Below are 19,820 nucleotides of genomic sequence, written 5' to 3'. Positions count from 1 at the left end.
CGCCCCGGTACGGCCATACCGCATGTCCCGGCGGCCCCGTTTTTTGCGCAGTTGGCAAATTAAACGGAGCCAAAAAATCGAGCGGAGACGACATTCTAGCTAGGAGAATCCTTCACGATCGAACTGCCACGTTCGGAATCTTGATGTATATAGAATGGGATAAAGCTTGCATATGCCTTATGATAAGCATATAATTAGTGTGTGCAAGAGACATATATTATTTGACCTAATTAACCAAACATTTTCTGATTTTTTTATATAATTTAATTATTAAGGATTCTAGGAGTTTCATATATCCCTATATTATTATCATTAAAGGAATGAAGGTGACACACGTTTAATTACATGATATTCTGTTTTTATAAATATTTTAACCTACACCAAATTATATGCATTATTGCGCATTTAATTATTATTGTTTTGCACAAAAAAGCCCCAAAAATTCCCTCCAAAACCCCAAAACCCCAAAACCCTCCAAAACCCCAAAACTCTCCCGCCACCTTCTCCCGCCAAGCATCTCAAAAAAAAAAAAAAAAAGCTAATCCCGCCAGAACCCCCGAAATTTTTAGAAACCCCCCGCCACAAACCAAACCTGGAAAGGAGGGCAAATGTCCGAAACGCCACTAACCTAAGCTGGAAAGGAGGGACATTTCAGTCAAATCCCGTACGAGCTCCCTCAATTCCCCAATTCCCCTCCCACTCCGGTGCGATGCGAACCCCAATTCCCCTCCCACTCCGCTCATCCCCACCCGCCGACGGCCACCGACGAGCGGCGCTCCGACGAGCGGACGAGCGGAGAGCTACCCGCCGACGACGGCCGCGCGTGCGTAGACGCTCGCCACAAGATCTTCAGGCGAGTTCCCTCCTCAACCCGACCCCTCGCCCCCACTTCTATGGCCTTTTCTTGGCCTGCTTAGGGTTTCGTCGGCCATGGCTAGGGTTACGGTTTGCTTGGCATGGCATGGTTAGGGTTAGGGATTTCGTGGCATGGCTTCTTTCCTTGGCTTGTCCAGGGTTAGGGTTGCTCGGCCTGTCATGGTTCTTGCCGCAACCTTGATCCATGGTTGCTTCGGATCTTGCTTGGCATGTTCTTGCAAAGAACTACCGATGATTGCTGCGGATCTTGCCTGGCTCAGGCTCTGTAGATTTTAGATTTGGTTTTCTGCAGTACCTATATGATTACCTGCTGCCGATCTTGCTTGCTATATGCAAGCAGTCCATGTTTGCTTCGGATCTTGATTGGCATGTGTCTTGCTGCAACCAGTCGATGATTGCTGCGGATCTTGCTTGGCTCAGGCTCTGTAGAATTTAGATCTGGTTTACTGCAGTCCCTATATGATTACCTGCTGCCGATCTTGCTTGCTGTATCCAACCAATCAATTAGTGATGCGGATCTTGCCTCGCGTGGGTCTCGCTGCAACCAGTCCATGATTGTTGGGGGATTTTACTTGGCTTGGGCTCTGTAGATTGTACATCTAGTTTACTGCAGTCCATATATGATTAGCTGCTACAGATCTTTCTTGCTGCAACTAGTACATAATATGATTACCTGCTGCGGATCTTGCTTGGTACAGATCTTTACCAAGGCATGCCCTTTTATATTTCGTCGATGAACATTTATATTGCCCTTTTATCCTGTGTTGATGAAACTTCTCCCAAACAAAGTTTGGGAGCCCTGTTTATCTGTACATGCCTACAGCTTTTTCTGTGTACATGTCTATTGTTGTATTAAGGGATATGTCTAATGATTATAACCTGTTATCTTCTTAGGTAATACTATCAAGGTCTGACCTACTTCAAGGAGCAAGGTGAACCAGGTGATTGTTGATCCACATGAACCTATGTTGCTTGGTTCTTTAATTGCATCCATATGTTGTATCTGCTGTCACTAATTGTTATTCTTTTCGTGCCAGCACATATCCAACCCATCAACATCAGGCATGGCAAAGACTGGGAAGAAGCAGCTGGCTGGTATGCGGCTTCATCCTAACATCATTGTGTCTAATTGATGCTTTTAATCGGGTGCTGGGGTTTTTTGGCTCTGTCTGAATATTTCTGTACCCTAGGATTAAATGAAACTAAAAGTTGAAAATTGCTATGATTAAACAATTTACCTTAGTTGTTCGAGTTGGCTTGCTTCTATGCATTTCAACCATCAATCTAATGGTTACATATTTTTCTCATACATGTAAAGAAGCGCCCCTCACCGAGATAGAGAAGGACAGGGCTAGGACAATGATGCGGAACAACCGTGTCTTACAATCCCTGGGTCTCCCCGCTGTAGTGTCAATTTTTAGGAAGTCACATGGTGGTCGAGGTGGAGGTCGTTCCACACTTTCAAATGATGAGTCATCTGCCATAACACAAGGCGAGAGCTCAGATTATCATCCGAGCAATGACCAATTGGTTGACCAGGAGGATGGGGAGGTTGAAGGGAGTATAGGGGAACACATTGAGAAGGTGCATTCTGCTTATCATCTTTGGAGCGCTGGCATTATTTGTATCTGTTTTCTTATTTCTGTTTTGCTATAACTTTGTGATGTAATGCCATTTTGTTTTGCTATTTTTGCGAGGCATTGAAGGATCCCAAGAGTAGAAAGAAAAAGGCTTCTGTTAGAAAGACAAGCCCAGGGAGGAGGAGTAAGAGGTTGCAAAAGGAACAAAGTTCAATGCCTCCTGTTAGAGTGTTTGCTGATGCTCCAGGAGGGGGAAAGAGGCATCTGGAACCTGTTGCTGAAGTTCCTTCCAAAAGAGTCACCAGGAGGACATCAAGTGAAGCGTCTGCAACCAACAATGAAGATACTCCGCCCCGCAACAATCGCAGAAGCTCACCGCAGATTGATGAAAGGATCGATGAAGCAAGCACTGTTCGCAGGGACACAGGTCCTACTGCATCTGATGTCATGGTCCATCAGCACTTTGATTCTGATGGTTTTCTTGATCCTGAGGATGATGAAGGCAAGTTTTTGTTGGACAGCTGTCCACACTATCTACTGCCTTTTTTGTTTATCTTTATAAACTCTTTTGGTTGTGGGTGCTGCTTTCTGACATGATCTTTGTATGTATGCTATTCAGGTGGAACCACCTGCAGTGGCCGTAAAGGAAGGGCACCGGGCTGGAGCGGATTTGCAAGGGGATGGGAGTCAAGCTTACCATTGAGATTCCTCCAGGGCTGAAACGTCCTGAGAAGCCTTTGCCTGCTGCCAAGTTTGCATCGGAGGGTGGAATGCTTGCAAGAGGCCAGATGCCGCTCCTTCCGCATTTCAAGTTGTACAAGAGGGATGAGAATTTGTTGGCCGACTTCGTTGGAAAGATGGGGGTAATCTTCTTCATCACCAGTTCATTTGTTAGATGATAGGAGTGCTTGCTTGATTGTTCATAGTTCATGATAACTAACCTCGTCCTTGCCCTTGTTTGCTTTGTAGGCAAATTTCAACATGGACACAGAGTCGGAAGACATCCAGAAGGCTTGCTATGACGTCATCGCGAAAGTGTCGAAGAACAGCGCTACATCCCGAAAAGGGACTACTTCGACAAAGTACCAAGAAATGAAGTCAGCATCAAGTCCCCTGTTAAGGATGTCTCGTATGAAGAATGGGAAGCTCTAATCGCTCTGTGGGTAACCCCAAGACACAGGTATGTTCTTTGCTTCATTGCAGTCATTAGTGCTTGCATGGTAGACATGATGCTCATCGTTATAGTGTGCACATTGCTGAATATCATGATTGTGCCCTTCTGCAGAACACATGTACCAAGAACAAGGACAAATGTGTGCTGGTCAAATTTGGCCAAAAGACCGGCTCTCGTAGCTATGCTGCTCATCTGTATGCAATCGTAAGAACACTCTTACAGAATTTCCTTTGCATCTTTCTCTTGTCTCCACAAGCTTATGTTACGATTCTTGGTGAACATCATTTCCGTAGGGAGGAGCGCAGAGGTGAAGAGCTAGATGCAGTCGACATCTTTAAGGCGACCCATCACAAGCAAGAAGGATGGTTTCTCCGAGGAAGCTCTAGCTGCAATAGTAAGTGACTTGTTCATTTCACTTTTGTGAACCATTCTTGGACCTCGCGTTTCTGAATTGATGAATCTTTTGGAAATGGATCTCCAGGCTGATATGGAAGCCGAGATGGCTATTCCCGTGCCGAAGGTGCACCGCCAAGGTCTGCAGCCGCTGTTGTTGCAAAGGTTCTTAGCAAGGAAGCCAAGCACAAAGACTTTCCCGAAGAATCTTTGGACTTCAGCCCAGTTCCACCGTCAAGCTCAACAAGCCCACCGCACTGCTGTATCGGCGCATGTTCATGACCCGGAAGCACAGCTGAAGAGGTCCCAGGAGGAAGCTGAACAGATGAAGCAGCAGCTTGTCGCCATCATGGAAGAAGTCACGCCCGTAAGGAGAAGCAAGCGGCAAATGAAGCCGCACAAGCTCGGCGTGACAAGGACTACATGGAGCTCCTCAAGCGGACCGAGGAAAGTGATAGGAGGCTTGCTCACATGATGTCCATCTTCGGAGCATCTCGCGAATTAGCTCCCGCCGCCGGTCGTATCCCTTTTTTGTGTCCCGCCATGGAACTTGGTCATATCCTGGCAGCGTGACAATAACTTCTTACTGTGAATCTGTGAACTTCTTACTGTGAATCTGTGAACTTCTTACTGTGAATCTGTGAACTTTCTTGGCATGTTGGTGAATCTGTGAACCTGGTCATTTTGCCGTCGTCACTCTCGTGAAATTTGCAGATTTGAAATGTTGTCTTTTATATTTTGTCGTTGAATTTCCTAATTTAATATATGCACTGTTGGGCTATTGTGGGCTCTTAAAAGGCCAAGGCCCAAAGTAGCCTAGAAATATATGGGCTCTTAAAAGGCTAGAGCCCAACAAATAATTAATTGCATTTTCGAAAAATGGGAGTTGAAAAGGCCAAAAAAGGCCGAAGCCCAAAAAACTTGCAGGACCGTAAAAAGGCCAAAGCCCATAACTTTTATGGACCCAAAAAGGCCAAGGCCCAATATCTTTATGGACCCCAAAAAGGCTGTGGCCCAAAACCTCTGTGGACCCTATAAAGGCCTAGGCCCAAAATCTTAATGGACCCTAAAAGGCCAAGGCCCAAACCTGTAATGGGTCCTAAAAAGGCCACGGCCCAAAACTGTAATGGGTCCTAAAAAGGCCACGGCCCAAAACTGTAATGGGTCCTAAAAAGGCCACGGCCCAAAACTGTAATGGGTCCTAAAAAGGCCACGGCCCAATGGAAATTGGCCCAGGCCCAGTAAGTAAAGCAGCTAAAAAGGCCGTTGAAAAAAAAAAGCTAAAAAGGCCGAGGTAATTGGGCTGCCACGGGCCAAGGCCCAACAAAGCCGAAAATAATCGTAACTAATGGGCTCAGCCCATATAAGGAGCTGAATGGACCGGGCTGAATTCAAATAACGACGTTTCTAATTCGTCACAATTTTGCCACGTCGGATTGCCACGCTGGACTCGGGCAAAGTGCCCATGACGTTTTGGGAACGTCATGCGATCGATGACATTTTAAAACGTCACAAAGCTCTACGACGTTTTCAAGTGGAACGTCTTAAGCACTCACTGCTGACTCCCAGCTTTCGACGTTTTGAAAGTTGTCACAATAACGTCACAAGTAGCCATTAGTGACGTTTTAGTGACACCTTTATTTCGTCAACTTATGGCAGATTTCTTGTAGTGCACCAGACACACCGCCCAACAACTTGCGCCACCACGGCCATAGGGACACCCCGCCGTCTAACCGCGACCAACAAACCGAAGACAGCAGGACCAAGGAGGATCCCAAAACCGAGGAATGGCGAGGGATTGGACACGCAGGAGGGAACCACCTCCACCGCCAGCGGCGGTACCAGTCTGGACATGCTGACGAGGGGCATACCAGGCCCACCTGGTCCGGCTGAGCACAGACCCACCTAGCCCGGCCATCGTTGGGATGTTGCAGGACACGCACCACCACCCCAACCATGCTCCGCTCCGGCCACCTCCCCTGCACACCGGAAGCGGCAGCTCCGCTCGGAACCGACCCACCAGGACCCAGATGGGGCCCAAAGGGCCCAGATCTGGGTCGGGAGGGCACCACCAGACGCTGCCCCGCCGCCAACCGGCGACGCCATCACCAGCTCGCCGCCCAGCGCTGCGCAGCCCAAGGAGCCAAGCCACCGCCGGAACCACCGTCGAACCAAGGAGTACCGCCGCCAGCCGAGGGAGCCCCGCGCTCCCCCTCCAGACGCGCGGGTAGGAGCATCACCGCCGCCGTCGGCACCGCACGGGGCTTTGCCCGGCGGCTTGCGCCAACAGCGGCGGCAGGGAAGGGCGGAGGAGGGAGTCGGGAGGAGCTGGGTACCGAGGGGCCCTCCTGTCGCCCACGGGGAGCGATAGCGAGGGTCGGGGCATCGGAGGAGGAGAGGAGGGGCGGGGCGAAGACGGGGGAGGGCCTGGCGACGGCGACGGCGGCGCCGGGGCGGAACCCTAGGCGCGGGGTTGGTGCAAGTCGATTTATTTTAGTTGCAATTTTAATTATCACAATCAGAGACATCACTCGCTGATCATGTCATGACTCTCAACCAAGGAGGTAAACCGCTAAGCCCGATGCTATGCTCAAAGTTACCAAGTCACCCAAGACCCAAAGAGCAAGGGCCGATTCTTAGAACCAATGGCATAACAACTCCTACACATGCTAATGACCAACATTAATAGTAGTAAACAATCATTTAGAAAAAACAAGGGTAGTGTCTCCAACACAATCATCACATCACACCAAGCATATTCAGAATAGTAAAGTTGATACACCCTAAGGGCTGCTTTGCCTTTATCACCCTGCTTGAATTGTCGTTCTCACAATTCACACCCTCCTCATCACCTATGGCAAGAAGAAGAAAAATATCGAAATAGAAGGCAAATAAGTCACTCATTCAACAATTATTTGTTCTCTGCACAAATATAGTAAACTGCCATGATTATGAATGCATGATGCACATGACATGATAATACAGAGCAATTAATTTGAGTTTATCACGAGCAAGCGAATATCAAATGCAGTATCATAAGAATAGGCAAATGATCCATCGCATACATGCATTTTCAAGTATATATACAACAGTGGTAAAACTAACATCACTGTGTAGATGGAGTTAAAATATGAGTACAGAAATTTGATTCACTCATTTTGGAGATTCCTATCGCAAGATATGAAATTTATAAGTTTGCATAATTTGAAATACTACGTATTAAGGCACATACTCTACTCGGGTTTTTACAGACATGATCATGCAACCAACATCACACCAAAATGAAGATATTTTTAAAATACGAATTTATCAATTTGAATCACCAAAAACCGAGTTAGCATGAATTTTCTAGGATTTTTTACAAGTTGCATGTACAAAGAAACAAAAAACTTGCAGACGTGGCTGGCTGTTATCTTCTGTCTAGAGGAGGACGAAGAAGTTCAGTTCGTGAACCCTGAACTTCGAACAGAGCTGCAGAGAATGGTGGATTTTGACCGGTTTTCTGAACTAAATCGCGAGCCGTTTGTTGCGTTTGAAAGTTGGGAACATAGTGAATCTACAGGTAGTCTCACATCGACAAAATATCGCTGGAGAAAAACTGAAAGCATGCACGAACAGCAGCACACAAGGGAGCTTGCAGGGCAACACACCCAGCATGCCAGCAGAAGCATGGACGAAAGGCCACAAACCACGAATTCGAGCGGGATAACGAGCACTAGGGGGTAGGGAGCTCACCATAAACCCAATGCAAAAGTCAACCAAGGAGGAAGAGGCTCCGGTGGTCAATGTCGTTGGCAGCAGGTTGACGATGGCGTTCAGTTCAGGGCAGCAGCTCGATGCAGGTGACCATCTGAAGCAACATGTACATAAAAAAAAATGCACCACTGTACAGAGAAGTTAAAGGACATGGTGATTTGACAAGAGTCTTACCGAAACTGTCGGACACGTCACCGGAGTGTGGTCGGAGTCGGAGAAGATGATACCTGATCTCATTGGTTGCTACGAGATAGAGCGATAAATCCGGTCCCTGAGAAACAGCATAGCAAGGCGAACAAACTGACGCAAACAGGATCCTCGGAGCTTGCCTGCACGGAACTCGCCGGAGGCAATGGCGTCGAGGCGGCTCGGTCGATCTAGGGTTACAGGAGGTCGGGGAAGAGGGGGAAAATGGGGCTGAAGCTCCAGGGAGTCTTAAGTAGGGGTAGGGGAACGGCCTGGATGGCCTAGGCATGAATGAACGGCGAGCAGTACGCCGCTGCACTACCCGGTGTAGTCTGCCACGAGGAAGACGACCACTGGTGAGTCTCGTTTCTGAAACTGAAACTGTTTTTGGAAACTGAAAACTGCTCTCTGTTTTGAAATAGTTGGACAATCAAACGAGCTCAGAATTTTTTGAAATTTTTACACAAGCAATATATAACTATTTTTGGCATACAATAAAATTTTCAGCTCAAACGGAATTAATTTGAATGGTTTACAAAATTGAGAACAGTTCAGCCAGAATTTGACAAAACCTGAAACTGAATTATATAGCTAGTATTTTGAGTGGAAAAACTAAAGCTATAAAGATATTTTGATGTACCTTAAGTAAAATAACAGTGGGTACATTGCAAGATAATATAAACGACACTGGCAAGATGATCCAAACAATTTATTTTTTTCGCGAACAAAAGCCTTGCGTTTCGATGCATTGATAGAAAAAGAAAGTTATATGTGCAAGTCCAATAAAGGACCAACACCACCGTACAACTCAACCCAACTAGCTAAATTAGGGGAGAAGCTGACGAAGACCCCGGGCTCCCGCGTCCACCCATTGTCGCGCCTCGGCCTTGATATCGTTGAATAAGGATGCAACCGAGGGACGCACGTTGTCGAAGACCGCCGCGTTTCGGTGCTTCCATATCCCCCATGCGGTGAGCATGATTATCGATGAAGTGCCCTTGAGCAACTGGCGAGGGGCGTAATGCACCACCAGCGACCACCATTCCGCAAAGTCGCCCTCCACCGTTGGGGGGGGGGGGGGGGGGTCCAAAAGTGGATCTAAACCAGAACCGGTGAGGATATGCACCATAGTCTGTTCGTACTGGTCGCAAAGCATGCACCTAGGCGCATGAGGTAAACCACGTCACGCCAGCCGCTTACTCGTCCAACACCCGTCAAGGCAAGCTAATCACACAAAGAACTTCATCCTAGGCGGCGTCCAGGATTTCCAGCTAAGTTCCCAAGACCCTGATAGGGTCGCCCCCTGGAAGAGGGCGTCGTACCAGGACTTGGAGGAATACTGTGCATCCGCCTCCAACGCCAAATCATCCTGTCTTGGTCTGCCGAGAGTTGCATGCCCCTGAGCCTGCCCCACAGCTACACATATTGTCATAGGGCGAGGGCACTCAGTGTGCCAACTATGTCGGAGATCCACGAGCGTTCCACCAGCGCTTGCCGCACGGTGTGTATCTTCCTACGGCGCTTAGGGATTAGCGCGTAGACTTCCGGCGCCAGCTCCCTTATGGTTTTACCATCTAGCCATCTGTCCTCCCAGAAAAGGGCGGACTCACCATTGCCGACCACCATGGAGGTGGAAGCCGCCGACCACCATGGAGGTGGAGGCCGCGAACACATCCTGCTCCACCTTCGAGAATTGCATGTCGAGCCCGCGCCAAGGTCACAGGATCCAAACAATTTATTAAGTTGAAAAAGGCAATATATGATCACACCCATCTACTGTTTGTAGACGACAACATTGTGTTTCTTGAAGCTTCGATGGAAAGCATGACTTCATTGAAAGGAGTCCTCCAGAACTATGAGGCGGCCTCAGGCCAGAAGGTTAATTTGGAAAATTCATCCATTTTCTTTGGGGAGGGCTGTGTTTCTGACACTAAAGAGATGGCAAAACAAGTTCTGGAAGTAGACACAGAAGCCCTTAGTGAGAGGTATCTGGGGCAACCAACTGTAGTAGGGAGATCGAAGGAGGGCTGTTTTCAGTACATCACTGAAAGGTCGGGGCTGAAGGTGTCTGGATGGAAAGGGCAAGGTCTATCAAAAAAGGCAAGGAAATTTTGGTGAAGTCCGTATTACAAGCTACTCCAGCCTACCCAATGAGTTGTTTCAAATTCAATAAGACTCAGTGTAAAAAGCTGGGTTCTATTTCGGCCAACTTTTGGTGGGGAGACGCGGACGGCTCACCAAAGGTGCATTGGATTGCATGGGATAAGATGTGCCAGCCAAAACGGTCAGGTGGCATGGGGTTTAGAAATTTTGAAGCTTTCAACTTGGCGCTGCTTGCCAAGCAGGCATGGAGGATTCTTACAGTCCCTGAGTCGTTGTGTGCATGAGTCCTCAAGGCCTGATACTTCAAACACTCTGATCTTCTCCATGCAGGCTGCCCTGGGCGGGTCTCGTTCTCTTGGCGCAGCATTTTGCATGGACGGGACCTGCTTAAGAGGGGCTTAATTTGGCGCATAGGGGATGGCTCGCAGGTGGACGTTTGGATGAGCAATTGGATTCCAAGAGCCGGGACGCAGCGACCACTGGGTCGTAACCCCGATTGTCCGCCGAATGCGGTTCGGAAAGTGTCGGACCTCTTGAATTTGGATGGTATAGGATGGGACGAAGAAAAACTGAATCAAGTCTTCCACGAGTTTGATGTGACAGATATCAAAAAGATCACGATTGGTGGCCCAATGAAACAAGATGTGGCTGCTTGGAATTTTACTAAGACTGGGTTGTTCTCGGTCAAGTCGGCGTACCACGTGCAGATGCAGATCATGAAAGAAAAGAAGGGGCGCATGGAGGGTTCGTCGACGGTGGATTCACATAGAGGATGGCTCAAACTATGGGGCGCCAATATCCCGGGGAAAGTGAAGGTGCATGTTTTGAGGCTGATGAAGAATGGGCTGGCTTTGGGAGCGGAATTGCTAAGAAGACGGATAAAAGGAGGCGTCTTTTGTGTGGCGTGCGGGCGGGAAGAGACAGCTCTTCATCGTTTCTGGCACTGCAACCACTCGCAACAAATCTGGCGTCACTTTCGTCTCCTAACTGGTGCTGTCGAGGCCTCTCCTCCAAACAACGTGCACAACCAGCGTGATCTGATGAATTGGATGTTGGAATGGTTCGCTTCGGTGAAGGATTCAGAGATGGATATTACACTCATGATCTTGTACCACTCATGGCTGGCTAGGAATGAAGCCCGTGATGGCAAGAAGATCGACGAGCCGGAGAGTATTGTCAAACGGGCAATCCACTTGCTGGAAGAGTGGCATATTGTCCAGGTGCCAAAACCAAGCAAGGTCCCGGTGCCTAAGGAGCGTTGGCTCCCGCCGGAGATTGGGTGGATTAAGGTTAACACGGATGGAGCGTGGAACAAGGATTCAGAGAAAGGTGGCGGAGGAGTGGTTGTTCGCGACCACGATGGACGCTTCTTGGCTGGAGCTTGCCATTTTTTCCCCTCCTTGCCTGACCCTGAAGCGGCGGAGCTCCAAGCATGCAAGCGAGCCATCGGGTTGATCAAGCAACTGAAGCTGAAAAAAGTTGTTTTGGAGGTGGACTGTGTGAATGTGGTGAGGAAGCTCAATGACACGGAGCTGGACAGATCAGTGCAAAGTTTCATCATTGAAGATATCAAGAGGGAGCTCATGGCGCTGGATGGCCAGGTGGTCAAATGGGCGCGGCGATCAGCCAATTCGGTTGCTCACAGACTAGCGAAGGAAAGCTGCGATTTAGAACTCTGTAAAACTTGGTTTTTATTTTCTCCAGACTGTATTGTGGAAGATTTAGCTCGGGACATGCCTGAGGGTTAATAATATCGCAGCAATTTCCTCTCAAAAAAAAGCTCAAGGCAAATTTAAAATAGCAATGAGCTATTATTACCTCATAATCTTTACTATTAAATTGCAATAGGTGACCGCCTGGTGTCACACTTGGACCAGTTTTATATGGGCCAAACCCAAAATCAACAACCCAACACGCGCCTAGATAGTTTGACTCGTTTGGTACCTAATCTCTCTCTTCTCTTACCTAACAATAGCCGCACAGCCCTACTCAGCCTAGATTTGCATGCTGGAAAGTAGTCCGTATGGTAGTTCTACTCAGGTTAAGTTGACATGTTGGAAATCAGTCCGCATTTGGTTTCCTATTATTGCGAATTCATGGTGATCCAGCTAGGACCATGTATTGGCTGCTTATACGGAGACCTCAAGACTCACGACACCCCTCTGAATCCATCAGGCGAGAGACCGGCTATAGATCGGCGACGGAGGCGTTCGGTCGGACCTCGTGGAGATGTGGGCCGATTGCTCGCATCTTTCTTATAAGTTCCGGTTTTTCAGCCGCTATGTTTGATGATACTCTCCACCAGTAGATCAGCAGGAGGTGAGATAAATCGTACGTATAGTATGATCTTATCACATCATTTGTTTCTTGTCATGGACGCATGGACGACCTCCAGTTTCATAATTTCAGATTCAGTGTTCAGATCATAAAAGTCTGCTCATGACAAATATGTGTATATTTTTCTAAGTAATAAGTATAGCTGGTTCGTTGCACTCATGATGGTGGATGTTTTTTTTACTTCCTAGCGTACCTGAAAATTTTAGGGCTAGATCAACGATGAGCTGCATAATCCAAATAAAATCTAAATTTTTCTTTAGGTCATGTACCTATAGTCATTTTTTACTATTTAAATCAACAATTTTTTTACTTTAAAGTCAACTTTATTTATCTTCCGCAGCAACGCGCGGGCATTGTGCTAGTTTGGCATAGGATAACCTAGCAGTGGTGTGACACGCTTGTGGTCATTCAATCTGATTATGCCTCTGCTATTGTTTTAAGTCAAGATCCATCGATGAACTACCCTCCATGATCGCACCGAGTTCTGCTTCCATAGTGTCATTACAGTGGAGGAGGTGTCTATATGCTGCAAAGATTACTTCACCTTTTGAGTTCGCGAGAATCATCCAAGTAGTACCAGCATTTCCTTCAGTATCAAAGGATCCATCCACTGATAGCGCAAAAACTTCAGGGCTAGGATTCAGCCAAACTGCATTAACATTCTTCGTTACATTGCAAGACGTCTTTGGGACTGTCACACAAGGAGCTTTACCTTTAATAATTTCCAACACATATTGTTGTCGTAATTGGAACAGTGTATCAAAATAGCTACGGAGGTTTCCCTTTGTCATGCTAGAAGGGGGCTGATATAGCATGGGTTAGATCGGTCCGAAGCTGCCAAATCCTCCAGATCATCATGACAATCATACTATGTGCTTGTTCCGGATGTGAATCAAGGAGGTTAAATAGCCATTCATATCCAGTGTTCCTCACAGTTTCCCTTGCCGGGATCATCCACACTTCACTCATACATTCCCAAAGAGCAGCTGCGTGAGGGCATGCTACTAAAGCATGAAACGTGTCATCATCATCAGTACCACATAAGGACATGTACTCAGGACATCCAAATGAGGTGATTCATGCATTATTTGTAGGTATTGCTCCTGCGATGATTTTTCAGGCGAAAATCTTCATCTTCCGTGGTAATTGCAACTTCCACACCATGCGCCAGGCCGGCCTCTCACGACATGAGCTAGCCGCACCTCCTGATACAGAATCTACATGATTTGATATTGCAAGGTGATAGGCACTGTGTACCCTATAGTTGACAGATTTCTCAGGTTGCCACGCTATGAAACCTTGTTGTCTTGTTGGTGATGTGCGAATTACTTCTATAAATGTTCCTAGACTACCCGGCCAACCAAGCCATCCAAAGGGGCACATTGATCTGGGTCGTCCAATCCCGTCCGCACAGTAAGTTCACAGCCCCACTTTTCACAGCAGCCGTTGGATGCAGTGATTCCTTTTTACACATGTGGCTTCTCTGAATGGATCAATGACAGGTAGGACCGAGCTCTTGAGGGGCCGGCAGGCAGAGACAGAGACGCTGCTCGTTTTGGGTCGCTTTCCTTCACGCCCCCACGGGAAGCAGTAAAACCTAGATCGCGCGAGGCACCCAATCAGTCGCCTCTCCTGCCCAATCCCCCGCACGAGCTCTCTCCTCCCCAATCCCCACATCTCCTCCTCCCCCGACGGACGTGGCCAGCGGCAGCTCGTGGAGCTCCGTGTTGGTCAGCCGCAGCAGGAGGAGCTCGTGGAGGCGAGCAGCAGCAGGTCGCGCGCCGCGGTGGCGGGCCAGAGGAGGCGCGGCGGCGCCGAGGGTGATGGCGGCGCACCGTCCGCCTAGGGTTTCTGACTACCGGAGCTTCAGGTGGAGGACGATGGCGCCGCCACCTCTCCTTGCTGCCGGTTGAGCAGCCGCACTCGTCCGCAGGTAGCCCTCCTAGCCTATCCCTCCCTATCTCCTCTCTCTCTCTCTCTCTCTCTCTCTTGTCTCACCTCCTCTCTCTAATTAGGGGACGCAGGATGATGAGCTCGACCTCCACACGTCCCTAGGTCCATGGCGGCCAGTAGCGGCTTGTCTGCCGCCGCCCTCTCCACCTCATCCCCGTCCAGAGCAGGTGTTCCTCCCGCTCCACGAGCCCGGCAGATCTCAGTTGGTGGCTTGTGGGGAAAACACGGGAGGGGGCCGCTCGTCCCCAGAGTCGCCCGTCATCTCCATCTCCCTGGACTCCTCCTTCCAGGGAACTCCACCTCCAACAGCTCACCCCGACTCCACAGCGACCGGCAGCAGGGGCGCTCGCCCGAGGTAAGGCCCTCCCGGCTTCTCCCTCCCCCGTCTCTGCTCTCTCTCTCCCCCATCTTACCTCCTACTCTGTCTCTAAGCACCGGTAGCGACGACGCAGAGGTGGCACACAATGGGGTTTTGGCACGAACAAACTGCTATTTGGGGTCAAATCCGTGTGTGGATTGCTGGACTATGAGGAATTGCAGAATGTGGGGTTGCTTTTTTTGTAGTTCTTGATGGGTTCCATAGAGTACGTACTTACAGAGACCACAATGTTCTGGAATGGTTTAATGAATAGATTCGGTACTAATCTAGGATGAACATATGTGGCTTTTACTTCTAAAATATCTGTTAAATTTGTGTGTGACTAAAGTGCATTTGGATTCTCCAGTCTCCTGGATTTGCAGGGTCCTATATTCTAGATGCTCAAGATGGAATAATTTTATCTGCCAATTTATTTAACATCCAGAAGGAGGCCCTTCATTCTGCAGAAGTATCCCGTGAGGAAGATCTGTTGAAGTACTCTTATGATCTTATCTTGTTGGTATGCAGCTTGTTGTGGTGGATTAAATATATTGCTTCAACCCATTTTGCAAAGCTGGATTTCTGTTAGGAGGGGCGTCTACAGTGTTTCCTTAACATCAGGTAGGTCATGTCACAATTGTTACCTATTCATATGACTTCTTCCTGTAGGAGTAGGATGCAATTGAGCAAGCATACATCCCTAAGACGCTTCATTGTTATTTTTGTAGCTAGGGGAAGAGACCATGGGAAGCAAGGGGAAAGTTTGGAAGTTGGTAAGTCATTTACCATAGCTCTCAACCATGGCCTGGTAATAGTCTTCTTGTTATCTTTTTATTTTCCAATGAAAACCTGTGGGGGACGATAATAGTGGGAAATTCTAAGTGTGTTTTGTTTACAGGCATTGACATGCATATCTTATTTAAACCTTGAGGCTCTAAAGTCATAATATGCATATCTTATTTAAACCTTGAGGCTCTAAAGCGCTACATTCCAAATTTCAACACATGAATTGTCTAGGAAGATTTCGAACTAAGCAGAAATCAAATAATATTTTGATGTATCTCCTTTCATCTAAATAAAGAACATGACATTTCCTTTCTAGCAAATTAAATTGTATCTTTGCATTTCTGTAATTTGTTCAGCCTGTGACTTTTGGTGTTTCTGTGAAGATTTTCAAGTATCACTTCCATATTTCAGATCATGAATTGGCTAGGAGGATTTCCAGCTATGCATAACTCAAACAATATTTGTATTATCTCTTTTTGTGGCATTTTCTTCCCAGCAAATAAAATTACATCTTTACGGTTATTCTGAAAAATAATTTTCTCCATCTATGTGGGAATATCTTCAGTCATGTAGTATTACTTACATTTTGTGTTCTCTCTGTTCACCACAGCTATCACTTTGCAACCTCCCTCTCTATTCTGAGATTAGATGGCCCTCTTCCAGACTATTTTTTTCCTCAAAAAGGATTAATTCTTTTCTTTGGTTTGTTCCATTTCTTTCTCTGATTTAGTTTTGTACTAAATGGCTAGGCACATTTGAAAGGAGAAGAGAATATCGAGAATCAGACATAAGAGATTGGTCAAGAAGAAGAAATAGAACAAGGTGTTTTCTGTCTTTTTGAACAATCGAGCTTGTGCCTGCCTTTTGATGTTAATATTTGTGCCAAATTTTTGAACCCGCTGCATCGTAAAGAACTACTTTGAAGAAAATATGTAATTGGCTACTTGGTTCTTTGCCTGCGGTTGTTGCTTATGCGCCCTGCTCCGCCCACCACGGAGCCCCTCACGCAGGGATATGGCTCATTTGTTTTCTCAAGACAAGAAAAGTGCTTTAGTTATTTTACAGCTATTTTAATTGTTGGTGCAAATGGGGTGCCATTTGATGTCTGTTGTCAATGGAGATTGACCATGATGATGGCGGCATATGAATGAAGATGACAATGCTTTGGATGATGCTAATAAGTACAATGATATGGAGGTGGGCCAAATTCCTCCCATGAGCAAGCAGCATCTCTGATACTGGTTAAAGTGAGCTTCTCTGTCGTGATTATTTCTTCTTCTGATGTGTTCTTCTCATTCAGTATCTTCGTCCCCATGTAGATCCACTCCGGTTTTCAACTCATGCCTCCCCTACTAACCATGCTATTTTTGGGTGCTCTACTTACTGCTTATTCTCTACTCTTTGCCTCCGAGATAAGGAGATTGAGGTAGCTATAACTGAAGAGCTACAGGGCTACTCAAAAACTTGAGTAGGCCATTGGTTTGAAGGTACTTTCTGCGCTTTCTTCTATCGTGCCGTCCAAGAATTTTCTTATAACAGGCTAATACATACAGTCCTATGCATGCTTTCTTTCTGTTGTGTTCTTCTGAAAATGTTTGATTGGATACATCACTCATGCGTATTACATCTATAACTCGAACGAATGAAAAAGAGGTAAGGTCAATAGAATTGTAGCTCGCAGTGTAGTACCTTGCTTGAGAATATAAGGTTCGTTTAATTGTTTGTCCTCTGTTTTGTAGGACAACAATACATATCAGTAAACCAAAATAATATCTATGATCTAATTGTGAGCCGCTCCGTTAGTTCATGCCTTTCAGGTGGATGCAATATTTACACTGACTGTATTGTTTGCCTCATGTGTATTTTCTTGATGTGAAATGGATAAATTAATTAATTGGGCACTGTACTGTGAGTATATAGTTGCATTATAAATTTCATCTAACTAAATGATTCCTACTACATATGCATTGTTTGTTGCTGAAAAATATCTAATTCAACAAACAGTAATTATGGAAGTAGCATCGTGCCGTTAAGCAATCCATGCAGAGTGTTGCGCTTCCTAAGTGCAACCTCGACACCACCGTCCTCTGGAACCCCTCTCCCTCCACAACCCCAGATTTTTTCCTTACAAAATTCATCTCGTCTTGTTGTTCACTTTTTTCCAGGTGGTTTTTGGTTGAGATAAAAGAGCTCCAATTACAGTAGACACTTCTTATGAGAATCAACCTGGTGAAGGTGTATAATTTTTTTCTCCACTCAATAGACTAGGTATAAATTCACTGAGTTTCCAAATAACCAAAAACTCATAATAAAACAGCCACCATGTAATCTCCTCTATATGAAGAAAAACGAGTAAACCTGCAAAGCAATGAATAACACAAGATGCAATTCATAAAGCAAATCCAGAGAGAGAGAGAGGTGAGGTCAAGAGTGAGGGCATATCATCTTATTAGAAATATGGTGGCTGTTTTTATACCTAATGCTCAATGGCGAATGCTTAGTTTTAGCTGCAGAACTGAATGTCAAACTAATTCTGATGGGTCCTCTACAGGGTACAAAAATGTTCATGTTTAACTAGACATGGTTACGGATGCCAATAAGGCTGGTTCTATTGTTTTACAGTTGGAATTGATCAGCTGGGCTGGTGATACTGACTGCATAGTGGCAATTCCTCTTTCTTACCTCTACACCGTGTATGTCTCTCCGTCTCTGATCCCTCCTCATTTATTTGATTACTTAGGTATGTTACAGATCACTCGCAATCATTTTGGTTACTTACAAGCTGATGGCACTCATTTATTTGAACGCCACGTAGCTTCGATCCAACAAGTTCGGAACAAGATTATCGAAGACGCCTGCTGTTTGGCATCAACGGGGAGAGTTAAGGCTGCTGACCTGATCATTAGACCTAGAGAGCCACACTAACTTGTCTTAGCTGAACAACATCTGCAGTTTTCTCTTTAGAGTTGGTGCCGTTCCTGATTGCTATTTGAGCTCCATGTAATTCTGTTACTTCTTTTAATGATCCTATATCAATGAAAAGTAGTTTTGAATGCCTTTCTGTCAAGAAACAATTATAAAGCATGCACATCTTTATATATCTAATATTTTCTAAACAATGTCAGATTTTTGGGGGAGTTAGTGTGCCCAGACTCTTGGATCGTTTGTGATGGTTGAACAAGCTTCTTTTTCCTATTTTCTACATGATCGAAGAGCCAACATGCCAATTCAGTTAGCGTTTGCCTTGGAGTTAAACAGAATCCCACATATATTGCTTCCAGGTGTACCTCAAGTTCAGGTCCTACTGTCCAGCCATCTGTTGCAAAAACGCTCATGTACATGCCTCCTAGATTCTAATTTGGCATAACACCAGTCTACCCTTTCCGCAGACCAGTATGTAACATGCCAGCTATGTTCAGAAATCCAAGTTGGTAGTGCATACTACATTTTGTAAATTTAGAGCATCATGAATCTTATCTCATGATTCAGTTTCAGCTCTTGGGGCCTACACTGAAGTATCAAGACCATGTGAGACTGCTAAATCTGGATGTATTCACTATTTGTATGTTTAGCTGTTAAGTTCAGTGTTTCTTTGAACAGTAGGTGCACCGGGCTACATATGTTGTACTATTTGTTAGGGATTAAATCTCGTGTACTCTGCTATATTTGTGCTACCAAAGAACTCTATGGTGCATTGACTTATGTACAAATCTGCAGGTACATCTCTGAAAACAGGATAGACAATTATTCCTGGGAGTTTTACGACTGCTTTGTTGACTCCTGTGTACCCCTCGACTGTTTATTTGATTTAGGAGTCAGAAGGCTCCAAGTCAAACCATAGTATTGTTAGGATCAGTTTGAACATACACATAACAAGAGGTCTAAGTAGTGCCTGTATTCCAGTAGCATGTTTATTCAGATTCTACAGAAAAAACCAGAGATCCAAGTTTATACAGAGATGTGTGTGCTTAATGCCTGTTATCACGATTCTGAAGTTTTTCTTTAGAACTATAGACTGAGGAAACTTGACACAATTTTTTTCCGCTGGAGCTTCATATCTCCAGCCAGGCATTCTGTTTTTTGTTTTATTGAAACATTATGGTCTCGCATTGACCTGAACCAAGCATAAATACTTCCTACCACCGTCTCTCTAAGGCACTGTCTCTCTTTTCTTGCCCTATAAGGCACTGTCTCTTTTCTTTGTCAGCCACCGTTCACTTCAGTGCTTTTATATTCAATAACAAAAGACAGTTCCTTTATTTTTCAGCCAAACCAATCACTCTGCTGCTTTCCTTTATCCTACATGACGATTATACAT

General features: G+C 46.1%; 2 long non-coding RNA genes across 15 annotated transcripts; one reads left to right on the top strand and one right to left on the bottom strand.

Moving 5' to 3' along the window:
* Positions 1 to 6,625: 6,625 nt before the first annotated feature.
* Positions 6,626 to 8,332, bottom strand: LOC127318456 (uncharacterized). The gene is made up of 3 exons (XR_007861882.1): positions 7,954 to 8,332; positions 7,759 to 7,873; positions 6,626 to 6,875 (listed from the first exon to the last, which is right to left on the bottom strand). It is a non-coding gene; the product is annotated as an uncharacterized lncRNA (long non-coding RNA).
* A 5,396-nt stretch (positions 8,333 to 13,728) lies between these two features.
* Positions 13,729 to 19,474, top strand: LOC127318442 (uncharacterized). Of its 14 annotated transcripts, none has more exons than XR_011748889.1 (8): positions 13,729 to 13,818; positions 13,908 to 14,338; positions 14,421 to 15,337; positions 15,445 to 15,489; positions 16,252 to 16,749; positions 16,920 to 16,989; positions 17,668 to 18,502; positions 18,628 to 19,474. It is a non-coding gene; the product is annotated as an uncharacterized lncRNA (long non-coding RNA). The 14 variants fall into 14 exon arrangements; XR_011748891.1 differs by having other exon boundaries at positions 16,252 to 16,989; positions 17,668 to 17,770; positions 18,054 to 18,502; XR_011748883.1 differs by having other exon boundaries at positions 14,421 to 14,713; positions 15,245 to 15,337; positions 16,252 to 18,502.
* Positions 19,475 to 19,820: the final 346 nt, after the last annotated feature.

Source organism: Lolium perenne, chromosome 7, assembly GCF_019359855.2.
Source record: "Lolium perenne isolate Kyuss_39 chromosome 7, Kyuss_2.0, whole genome shotgun sequence".
Lineage (NCBI taxonomy): Eukaryota > Viridiplantae > Streptophyta > Magnoliopsida > Poales > Poaceae > Lolium > Lolium perenne.
The sequence above is the reverse complement of the archived record's forward strand: the minus strand, read 5'-3'. Positions and strand labels throughout refer to the sequence as shown.